Genomic DNA, 8,764 nt, shown 5'->3' on the forward strand with positions numbered 1-8,764 from the left:
AATATCATCTACAAAGATGTAAATAGCCACACAAACTATAAATGATAATAGATCATGTTAGAAACAACCTATTCCTGTCAATCTGTACTTAAATGACATGAACACAATGGAGCATTTGTTCTTGTAAGAACTGAAGTTTGATCGCTGGCTCTCTATTTAGCTGCAAACAAACAAAAAAATAGTTTCAGGATGCACCACACATCACATAAGCGTGCATACACAACAACATGAACATCACAACAAATATACCATCACCAATTATATCATTTGAGATAGTTTCAAGATACATACATGAAGATAGCTAGGATTTGCTGGATGCTGAGCACACATAGCTGGGTTTCTTGGCTATTTCCTAGAATCTGCAAAAGAAGAGCTAGGTTCAAAAAATTGTTTTTCTCATGTTTTAAATGTATTCAAACTAGTGTTTTTCTGTTTCAGATGGATGATTGCATACATGGATACCAGATTGTTTTGGATACCGAGGGGGATAGTGAACAAGCAGTCGATGCAGAATTATACTCAAGTCAACGAGGAGCTTACCTGCAACGGCAAGGCAAATGACAATTGATTGATTACTTCTCACACAAGACAGAAGTAATAAATATGTGTCAGCAATGGAACATGTCACATCTTGCTTTGGTTATAGCATGTGTAAAACCCTATGAAATTCTAATAGTTTTGGAGAGTAATAGGAGAAACACAATATTTAAGACAAGTGCATGGGCATGCGCATCAGTATATAAAATTGAAAAATATGGATATCTCCACTAAAATCCAAAGTTACAGGTTAGATTTGGATTATTATATACTTTCTAAGAATTGGTTTAGATGCTAAGGATACCAATTCCCACAAATATCTACTAAATTTCTACATTCTAAATGTGTGAACCTAGTGGGATAATATAATATCTTAGCTTGCAGAGGATCCGATGCTACTATCGGATTTAGCAAAAATAAAGATGATGAAGAGAAGCTTTCAAGTATTTAGTCTATAGACCGTAGAACCCTCTGACTGAGCTAATTAAGCTAAAGGAAATAAACCATAGATAAGAATACAGAAACAATTATGAAGATAACTGCGCGTATATACTAAATAGCTTCATCTACAAGAAGCTCGCAGTGCAAGACAAATACAAAATTATCCTTTAACCAGTAACATTTTCTACTAGCACAGTGACCAACTTAGATTACAAAAATACAACTGAACTTTGCATTATCTAATAAGGTATTAATATATAATGGATCTTTTTTTCCATTCAAAAATAAAAGGAGCGCTACTACCTGAAGGTTCTAAAATTGTACTTGCAGATGTTCTGGGATCCTAACCTTACTTTCGTATCCCTTGGAATGTATACAGTTCTAAAGAAAATCACTCATATGTCCAAGGTTTGGAAACCAGAAAGTATTCTTCAGTTATAACTATCCCCAAGAAAACAGTGTCATCATTATATTTAGGAAGTCGACATGATGGCATTAAATAGAAGATACTCTACAAACAAACAGAAGTCATGGGAATTTTACAACCTTGCACTTAATGTCCTGAGCTCTACATGAAAGAAGCGACTACAAAAGGCTATAAAATTCTGAATTTGTAGAGCCAGGGAGCTCTCAAACAGTTCACAGCTAGTATGTAGCTTAAAACTTCAAATGAACATCCCGTGTGTTTGCACTACTTCTAATTAGTTCCTATAAATCCACACTATCATCCGAATCCAACTATCTAGTTGAACGCCTCATTTGGCAAAATAACTAACTCACGCTCAAGGCAAGGCAATGCACACACCAATTCTCCGCAATGGCAACAGCGATTTGTGCAGAAGTGTAACATTGTACTGAATCTGAGACCCTTATACTGGTCGTCCATCAAAGAAAAATGCGAGAAGTACTAGACAAGTGCAGCAGCACCTAGGCGGCTGGGGCGTCACGGCTTCATGGCCGGTGCGGAGGTGGAGGCGGGGCGGCCTAAGGTCATCTGGATGACGGTGTAGTCGTCCGAGCCGAGCGGACAGCAGCGACGGCCGTTGAGCGGCGCTGCCACCGGCAGCCCGTCCACGGCCAGCACCAGCAGCCTGTCCTGCACGGCGGCACGGCCTCAATCTGTCCATTCAACATCCCTCCCTAGAAGCTGCATCACACACACAAAAAGGGGTATGCCATGAGATCCAGGCTCTAGAACACAAGATAAAGCGCTCCCTACCAAGCAGTGGCAAATGGGGCCGTGGATCTGGATCCGGAGCGGCCGAGCGTGGGGAGCAAACAGAGGCGATAGCGGGGAGCAGGGGGCGATGAGAGGAAGAGCAGGGAGTCACCAGCGGTGAGGGGAGGAGGCGGGGTAGGAGGGCAGCAGTCAGAGGCCATGGATTGGGGGTCTGGATGGGGATGAGCACGGCGGGGCGGTGGCGGGCCATGGCTCCTTCGGGGGAGAAGAGGGAAATGTTTGGGCTTTTGGCAGCGCTTAAACAGTGAAGAGACCTAGCTAGGCCGAAATATTCCTCCCCAATTTTTCCCCTAGTTTCTAGGGTTCCACCGCTCCTCTGGCGATCCTCGCCAGAGTCCACGTAAACTCTCGCCGATCGCCGGTTCCCTCCGGTCGCCGGTGAGATCTACCACTTCTCGCAGCGCACGCCCGCTTGCATGGCGGATCCAACACGTCAGATAACAGGGGGGCAGGGGGAAGAGGCGGAGGCGGAAGTAGGGTTAGGGCTTGAGGGGGCGACCGGATCTGGAGATCATGATGGGGTCAGGGAAGATGGAAGCCAAAACAACTCGATGGCGGATGGGGGGAGTCACAGCTCGCAGGCAAGGAGGAGTGCATTTGGCGGAGGGGAGGATGAGCATGGTTCGTACTTTGGGTCGGGGCCTGATCTTGAGGATCAGTTCGTCGGGATGAAGTTGCATGGGAAGGAAGAGGAGGATCTGGATTTCTCAGAGGAGGTGGAAGATTTGATCAAAGATGTTCGCTGGTTAGCCTTGTTCCGGGTTCATACGACCAAGCCGTTCAGTCATGCGGCGCTCTTGACGCAGATGCGTAATGCGTGGTCGGCGGCGCAGGGCGTGACTTTCAATATCAAGGGGCCCAATTTGTTCCTTGTTCAGTGCCACTGCTTGGGAGATTGGAGGAAGATCATGGAGGGAGGGTCGTGGCTGTTCCGTCGGGCGCCTGTGGTGATCCAGGAGTATGAAGGATTTTCATATGTCAAGGGCTATAAACTAAACAAGGTACCGTTGTGGGCTCGTGTCAAGGGTCTGCCTGATGGCCTTACTAGAAAGGGAGTTGGCGGAGAAGGTAGCTGCAAAGGTGGGAGATCCTCCGTTTACTGTTGTGGTGAATGAGGGCAGAATAAATCCGTCAAGCACGCTACGAGCCAGAGTTTTTGTTGATGTTAATGAGCCTTTGGTCAGGTTTGTTCCAATCACCCTAAAGGAACACAAAAAAGTTCAGCGTGTACTACGAAAAGCTTCCAGATTTCTACTTTGCCTGTGGCCGAATGGGTCACTTGGCTGATGAGTGCGGCGATGGTGTACATGATCCTGAGTCGTTCGAGTGGGGTGAGTGGCTGTTGTGGGAGCCGGAGATGCCAGCGGCTCAACCATATGGAGGGTGCAGGAAGAGGAGACAATGGGAGAGGCCGCGGAGGCGATGGTGGAAGAGGAGCAAGGGGACGAGGTTGTAGAGGACCTCCAGGGGGTCGGGGAAGGGGAGATGTGGGAGGAATGTATACGCACGGGCCGCAGCAGATGGAGGTGCAGGCGAGAAGGGAGAATATGGGGGAGGAAGGAGAGAAGGGAGCTCGGAAACGATTAGTGACGGCTGATGGTTCAATAAATATTAGAGGGCAACAGCTATCTCTGGCAGGCAAGGTTGCGGACACCGTTATGCTGATAGAAGGGGCGTCTTCGTCTATGCCGATCAATACAGTGGTCACTATGCCGGAGAAGATTCACATCGGGTAGAAGAGGAGACAGGAGGGTGAAGAGGGCGAAGATATGGAGCTTATGGACAAGGCGGCCTCCCTAGAGGAGGACCGCCAAGCCTGATGCGGACCTTATGTTGGAACTATCGCGGTATTGGCGACCCTGCGACAGTTAACGAGCTTCGAGCTCTAGTGGAGGATAGTGCGCCGTCGGTCCTTTGTGTTGTGGAGACGCAGATTGCAAAGAATCGAGTGGAGGGTTTGGCGGTGTCTTTAGGTTTTCAAAATAGTTTTGCAGTAGCTAGTAATGGAAGGAGTGGAGGTCTTTGTATTTTTTGGAAGTCAGATGTTAATCTTGGAATAAAAAACTTTTCGCAGTATCACATTGACTCCTGGGTGTCGAGCCCTGGTTCGGAGCAGTGGAGGCTCACATGTTTCTATGGGGAGGCGAACAGGAGCATGAGGTATAAAACTTGGGAAACTATGAAGAGGCTGAGGGGGGAGAGTACCCTGCCGTGGCTATGCATCGGCGACTTCAATGAAATACTTCGCCAGGAGGAACAGATGGGACTGAACACACGGGATAGTGCACAAATGGATGGGTTCAGAGATGCGGTGGATGTTTGTGGCTTGGCGGATATTGGATATTTGGGTCTTGACTGGACCTTTGAAAAGCGAGTTTCAGGTGGTCAATACTGCAGGGTCTGGCTAGACCGAGCGCTGGCCTCACCGAGCTGGTCCTTACTTTTCCCTTTTGCAACACTAGAACACCTGACAGCAGCCAAGAGCGATCACTGTCCGATCCTACTCAGGACGGACATAGAGATGGGTAGCCAACGGATGGTTGGGAGGAAACCATTCCGGTACGAGTGTGCTTGGGAGACAGACGACCGCTTTCGCGACGCGGTAGACAAAGCTTGGAATGGAAACAGCCCGGCGTCAAACCTAGCTGACTTGGCGAATAAGCTGAACAATGTTTCAGCCTCAATGATAAGGTGGAGCAAGAGGACCTTTGGATCCGTACGGCAGGAGATGAGGGAGTTGCGTCGCCAGCTTGCTGAGCTTAGAGCTGATCCATTGCGGACGGGCCCTGGACAGGAAGAGGCAAAGTTTATGGATCGCTTGATTGATCTATCGTACAGAGAGGAGATCATGGCAAAACAACGCTCTCGGATTATGTGGCTGGCTGAAGGAGATAGCAACACGAAATTTTTTCAGCGGAAAGCAAGTGCTCGTCGGGCAAAAAATAGGATCGTCCAACTGGAACAAACTGATGGAACGGTGTGCACTGACCCGAGCGAGCTGGCAGGTATGGCCATAGAGTTTTATAAAATTTTGTATTCGTCGAAGGGCACTATTGGTATGGAGGAAGTTTTGTCTCACATCCCTGTTCTTGTGGATGGAAATATGAATGCTCGTCTTAACGCAGATTATAGCAGGGAGGAGGTTAAAGAGGCCCTGTTTCAGATGTTCCCAACCAAGGCACCTGGCCCAGACGGTTTGCCCGCGCATTTTTTCCAAAAACATTGGGATTTGTGTGGTGATGAGGTTATTAGGATGATCATCCGAGTGCTTGATGGAGCTGATTCCCCGAAGGAGATAAACAACACGTTCATCGTATTAATTCCCAAGATCTCCAGTCCAAAAGTTTTAGGACAATTTTGCCCTATAAGTCTCTGTAACATAATTTATAAGATTGTGTCAAAGGTCTTATCTAACCGGCTGAAATTATTTCTCCCCGATATCATCTTCGAAGAGCAGTCTGCCTTTGTCCCAGGACGTCTCATTACGGACAATTGTATCACGGCCTACGAGTGTTTGCATTATATGAAAACAAGAAGGGTGAAGGGAAATAGATTTTGTGCGCTTAAGCTGGATATGATGAAGGCATATGATCGCTTGGAGTGGCCGTATCTGAAGGCGGTGATGATCAAACTAGGGTTCAGCCCTAGGTTTACAGAGACGGTAATGAGGTGTGTCTCTTCGATCACCTTCTCGGTTTTGTTTAATGGTGGTTGTCTGGATGGTTTCAGGCCGACTCGTGGGCTAAGGCAGGGAGATCCAATCTCACCATATTTATTTCTGCTTGCAGCGGAGGGACTGTCTTGCTTGCTCAAGTCACAAGTTGGAGTTCAAGGTATTGCAGTTGCACTGACTGCCCCTTTGGTTAATCACCTCCTATTTGCCGACGATAGTCTACTCTTTTTTGAGGCAAATGAGGCGTCTGCTACACGTGTTAAAGGTCTTCTCAGAGTTTACTGTGAGGCATCGGGCCAGAGAATAAATGTAGATAAATCGTCGATTTTTTCAGCAAGGGGGTAGCGGACTTGACCAAAGCAACGGTCAAGAGCATCCTTGAGGTACACAACGAGGCGCTCACTGAGAAATATTTGGGTTTACCCTCTTATGTGGGAAGAACGAAAGAAGGATCTTTCAAGTATTTAAAGGACAGAGTCTGGAAACGTGTGCAAGGTTGGATGGAGAAGTGTCTGTCAGCGGGCGGGAAGGAGGTCCTCATCAAATCTGTCGCCCAAGCCATCCCTACATATTCGATGGCATGCTTCAAGCTACCTCGAGATCTATGCGAGCACATCAATAGTCTGATACGGAAATTTTGGTGGGGAAGCAAAAATGGCGAGAGGAAGACGGCCTGGGTGTCGTGGAAAACTATGTCAAAACCCAAGTATATGGGTGGCCTGGGCTTTCGAGATATCGAACTATTCAACCTGGCACTTCTAGCTCGTCAGGCATGGAGCATGACGCGGCAACCGGATTCATTGAGCGCTCGCGTTTTGAAGGCTCGGTATTTCGTGGATACCAATTTGTTGAATGCCACTTTGGGAAATACACCTTCCCAGATCTGGCGATCTCTCCTGGAGGGTCGCAATATTCTGTCCCTGGGACTTATCAAGCGGATCGGCACAGGAGCTACTACTAACGTTTGGTCCGACAACTGGCTACCGAGAGATTTTGAGCTCAGGCCTATATGCGCACGATCAGCAAACCCTCCGGAGTTGGTGTCGGAGCTAATCAACCCTGCCACCCGATCATGGAATAAGCCAGCTCTAGTAGAACACTTTATACCTGCTGATGTCGAGGTCATTCTCAATATACCACTCAGCACAAGGCAACAGGAGGACTTCTGGGCTTGGCATTATGATAAGTGAGGTATTTTTTCGGTAAGATCAGCGTACCGGATGATTTGTGCTATCAAGACACAGAGAGAGGACTGGCTAGCTCATCGGCCGGGTCACTCGAACATTGAAGCTGATAAACGCTCATGGACCCAGCTATGGAAGGTAAAATTCCCGTCAAAAATCAGAGTGTGTGTGTGGCGTTTAGCACACACTTCAATCCCAACTGGCTCGGTTAGACATGATAGACACATGACAGATTCTGCATCTTGCTCTATTTGTGGGGTGGCGTAAGACACGTGGTGCCACTCTTTGTTAAGCTGTCGTATGGCAAGGTGTGTTTGGGCCTTGGAGGACAATGATTTGGTCGAGCATGTGATATCGAATCGAAACGACAATGCGAGGCTCTGGCTGTTTTGGCTCTTCGAGACTACTTCACAAAAAGATCTAGCCAGAATCCTAGTGACTATGTGGGCAATTTGGTGGGCAAGAAGGAGATCTATTCATGATAACGAGTTTCAGAGTCTGCTTTCTACTATGTGTTTTATCAACAGGTTTTTGGAGGAGCTAGATATAGCTACCGCACGTCGACCGTTGGCTACTGAAGGTCGAGTGAACCAGCCGAAAACGAAAGTGTGGCTGCCGCCTTGGCTGCAAAGTTTAGCTGTGATGGTGGCTTGTCAACCCTAGGAGACAAAGGTGAAGCGGGAGTGGTGTGTCGTGACAAGTTGGGCAATTTTTGGGTGCTTCAGCAATGGTCTTCGATGGTCTGATGGACCCGGCAAGTCTTGAGGCGCATGCATGCAGCGAAGCACTAGCCCTAGACCGGGACCTGAATCTACAAGATCTTGTCATTGCTTCAGACAGTGCAGAAGTTATCGCCAATATCAAATCTGTAGGATCCCCACCTTATGCTCCTATTCTTAGAGAGATTCAAGTTAGTAGCAACAACTTTTCTTCTGTTGATTTTCGTTTTGAAAGTAGATGCAATAATTTTGAGGCCCACATGCTAGTTAAGGGAGTTGCGTCTCTCGCGGTGGGCCGCCATGTGTGGCTAGGGGTTTTGCCAGATATTGCCTATATTCCAGAGGGCGTGAACTTTTAATAAAATCCCTAGTTTACCTTAAAAAAAAGCTAGGCCGAAATTTTGCCTCATGCCCGCCCTTTTGCGCTGCGCGCCGTTTCTCATTCTGCCACTTGACTGAAAATTATCTTTCCCTAGGGTGTACTATTCATTTGCTTTACTATCCCTTGAGCAGGTTAATAGGCTCTAGGTAAAGAACTTGGCCCTAGGTAAAATGTGGATTTCTAGTAGTGTGAATCAGCCATTTGGGTGGGAGATGGAAAAATCTAGAGTGAAAACAAGGCCTTCAGAGCAGACAGTGCTACCTGTCGAAGCAGATCTCTTGTTGGGTCCCGATAGCTCCTCAGAGATGGATTCAGAGACAGATGACCAGTCCTATTCCCCCACCGAGGTGTATGCTCTAACTTGGCACGGTTATACTGCTCATATCATGCAATTGCATTGCATAGTTTAGACATCATATACACAATATTCAACACCATGTTCTTAGTTCAGACATCATATCGAATGCCCTCTGTTTAGCATATAAATCACATATGTGAATTAAATGATGCGATCCTGATTACTTAGATAACATGTAGGTGAATTATGTCATGCAATCCTGTTTAGTTATTCATCATATCTTTGAATTA

At 47.1% G+C, this 8,764-nt stretch overlaps 1 long non-coding RNA gene across 1 annotated transcript; it reads right to left on the minus strand.

The window, feature by feature from the left end:
• On the minus strand, positions 1-2,442 carry LOC123113760 (uncharacterized). Its single transcript, XR_006456179.1, has 4 exons — positions 1,906-2,442; positions 455-540; positions 292-359; positions 1-160 (listed from the first exon to the last, which is right to left on the minus strand). It is a non-coding gene; the product is annotated as an uncharacterized lncRNA (long non-coding RNA).
• Positions 2,443-8,764: the final 6,322 nt, after the last annotated feature.

This window comes from Triticum aestivum, chromosome 5B, assembly GCF_018294505.1.
Source record: "Triticum aestivum cultivar Chinese Spring chromosome 5B, IWGSC CS RefSeq v2.1, whole genome shotgun sequence".
Taxonomy (NCBI): Eukaryota; Viridiplantae; Streptophyta; class Magnoliopsida; order Poales; family Poaceae; genus Triticum; species Triticum aestivum.